This window comes from Vigna umbellata, chromosome 9 (genome assembly GCF_029865625.1).
Source record: "Vigna umbellata cultivar VRB3 chromosome 9, Vumbellata_1.0, whole genome shotgun sequence".
Taxonomy (NCBI): Eukaryota; Viridiplantae; Streptophyta; class Magnoliopsida; order Fabales; family Fabaceae; genus Vigna; species Vigna umbellata.
This window is the reverse complement of record NC_142173.1, coordinates 14,615,131-14,618,438: the sequence shown is the minus strand read 5'-3', so window position 1 is coordinate 14,618,438 and position 3,308 is coordinate 14,615,131. Positions and strand designations below refer to the sequence as shown.

The 3,308-nt window shown below is 36.3% G+C and overlaps 1 long non-coding RNA gene across 1 annotated transcript; it reads left to right on the top strand.

The window, feature by feature from the left end:
- The first annotated feature begins 1,240 nt into the window (after nucleotides 1–1,240).
- LOC148192660 (uncharacterized) lies at nucleotides 1,241–3,105 on the top strand. The gene is made up of 3 exons (XR_015782393.1): nucleotides 1,241–1,952; nucleotides 2,042–2,285; nucleotides 2,371–3,105. It is a non-coding gene; the product is annotated as an uncharacterized LOC148192660 (long non-coding RNA).
- The last annotated feature ends 203 nt before the right edge of the window (nucleotides 3,106–3,308 follow it).

Below are 3,308 nucleotides of genomic sequence, written 5' to 3'. Positions count from 1 at the left end.
CCTCTCCGTTAATTTATCACTAACGTTGTTTGCCTGTGATTACGTGGTGCATAGAAAATTAGCTCAGTTAAAATGATTTAAATACGTGGATATTAGTTTTATGAAAAAACCTATATACGTGGCAGGGAACGAGGGAAATAGTGATTTTTATTGGGTTTTTTTTAACTAAAACAGAAAAACTTAAAAGGGAATTAAGGATTTTACGAGTTAGGGATTTTGATGTGGTGAGTGAGTGTGAGAATTAGGGCTTGAAAGAATTTGCGAAGACGAAGACAATCACGTGGTGGTGGACGAATCGAATTGAAAGTGGAGGCCAGTTAAGGTTAGTTTCGTATCTTTTCGCCTTTCCGAATATGTAGTTATTTTGCTATGTTTATGCGTTGTCCCGATTTTGCTATCCTTTTGCGTTTAGGTTATAATTGGTTTTCTACTGTTATTCTGTGATAGGTCCCGATTTTGGTATGTTACTGTATGTTGAAATGTGGACACTGTTGTGGTCCCAAAATTGCATTTATCAATTGTTTAGAAGTAGTGGTCACCTTTTTTGTCTGAGTGTTTCCTTAGTGAGGATGTTAGTTTGTTCGCGTGTCCCCTTGATGTCTGACTGTTTGCTTAGTTAGTAAAGAGTGAGAAATCATAATATTCCCTCCCCCCAATGTACAAGTGTTAAAAGCTTGTGCTTCAAACATAATATTGCATTGTTGAACATATTAAAGTGTTGGTCCATCATTGTGGGCATTTTGTTAGTGATGACAATTGAAATTTAAAATTTGATGGCGAGATAGTAGAATGGTCTTGTGATCCAGACCTGTGGTGCTATTTTGGAATATTAGCTTCAGTGAAAGACTTAGGTTATATAGACATAAAAGAACTTTGGTACAGTTTAGGAGGTCAGTCAGTGGTGTCAGATAGATTAGAATTATTGACTGATGATAGGGGTGTTATGCATATGCTGAATATTGCAAGGTTAAATGTTGAAGTTCATTTGTACGTGGTTCATAATACCATGGAACCACATATAATAGAAATGATTGATTGGGTTGATGGTGATGTTAATGATGTTCAGGGTAAGGTTCATGGTGAGGATGAGGATGAGGTGGAGGGTGAGGTTCAGGGTCATGTTCAAGGTGAGGATGAGGGTGAGGGTGAGGCTGAGGTTGAGGGTGAAGTTGGAACAGAAATGGAGCAGGGTGAAAGTGAAGTTACTAAACAAATATAGTGGTCCAAATATAGAGGAGGATGATGATTCCATTCGGAGAACTTTGTTTCCCACATTTAGCATGCCTAAAAGTTTGAGGGATTATAAATGGGAAGTAGGAACCTATTTCACTGAGAAAAATAAAGGTTGAAAATAGTAATGATGAGTGTATATTCAATAGAATTTATGTATGCTTGAAAAGCATGCAAAGATAGCTTCATTAGTTGTAGACCCATCATTGGGTTGGATGGATGCTTTTTGAAAGGCAAGTATGGAGGGGAGTTACTAACAGCAGTTGGAAGAGATGGAAATGAACAAATTCTGCCCATTGCATATGCTGTTGTTGAGGTAGAAAACAAAGACTCGTGGACTTGGTTCTTGGAGCTTCTCATTGCAGACCTTGGTGGGGAAGCTGTTTGTGGAGCATGTACATTTATTTCAGACCAACAAAAGGTCACTCACTCATAAGAAATGTTAATTACAACCTACTTCAGAAATAACTCAGCTGACTTGAGTATTTTAAATTGTAGGGTCTTTTGCCAGCTATTCAAGATCTTCTACCTGGGGTAGAGAAAAGATTTTGTTTTAGACATTTGTATTCCAACTTTAGAAAGAAATATCTTGGAAAAGACCTTAAACGTCTGATGTGGAGGGCAGTAACAGCCACATATCCACAACTATGAGAGGCTGAAATGAGGAAAATTAAAGAGATCAATGTAGAGGCATTTAAATACTTGATTGCAATTCCACCTAGGTATGTATTCACTTTTCTCCAAACATTATTGTTCTTTTACTGTTAGATTTACTTTGACAGTTATATTTACTGACATTTAAATCTCCCAGGTTTTGGTCAAGATCTAGATTCACTCCTAGATCACAATCTGACACTCTTGTCAACAACATGTGTGAGGGCTTCAACAATGTGCTAGTTCGTAGTAGGTGTAAGTCAATTATCACTATGTTAGAAGACATTAGGGTTTACATCATGAAGAGATGAGCTACGAATAGGACAAATATGACATTATATCAAGGTTCTGTGTCCCCTAAGGTTCTCAACATATTTCAAAAGCAGTCATGCTTAACCAAGGTAACTTTACACCTACAATTAATTTGTGCTCATAATTAAGAAGAGGTTATTGCTAACTGTGTTGTCATTTTTGTACTCATGACAGATGGTCATCACATCAATTATTTGAAGTCCTACACATTTCACAATTTGTTGTGAATCTTGAAAACAAGGACTACAGTTGTAGAAAGTGGTTAGTTACTGGCATTCCTTGCACTCATGCCATAAATGTAATGAAAATCTTGAATTTAAACGCAGAAGACTACATTGGCCATTGGTTTAGGAAGTCTACTTATTGTTTGGGACATAACTTCATATCCAGATGTGTTACCCCCAACAAAGATGACAATGCCAGGAAGACCCAAGAAAAAACGAAGACTAGAGACTTGGGAGTTGAAGAAGAATGACACTGAATTAAGAAAGGGTGGGAACAAAAAAACCTGTGCTCTCTGCAAAGAACTTGGACACAACAAAAAATCATGTCCATAACAACCTACAACACCAGATGTGCCTCCACCAGATGTGCCTGCTGACCAACCTACTCAACAAACACAACTCACAATACCTCCACCATCATATGTGCCTATTTCTCAGTAGTCTGCCGAGTCTCCTTCTGATGAATGAAGTCACATTTAATTCCATTCTGAACACAGTCTTTTAAATGTCTTGTAATCTATACTGATGAAGCAACAATGTAATAATCCTTTTTTCTGTGTAATGTGTATTACTCAAGATATATTTACTAATGAAGTTATATCAATCTTTTTTGGTCTAAGTGTACTGATGAAGACATATTTGCTGTAATTTGTACTGATGAAGTAATATCAGGTTTCTTTTGTTATGTTATGCACTGAGTAAGACAAAGTTGCTATCAAGTTTGTTTGTTAAATGATAATGAAATCCAATGTTTATTCATGTGGTTATGTTTATGATGTTTATTGACCATTGCTTTATGATGTTACGTTTGTACTTCCTTTAACTTATTCTGCCCATATGAAATTTCATAAATCAAATAAGATAGTAATAAACATCATTAGAATTCAC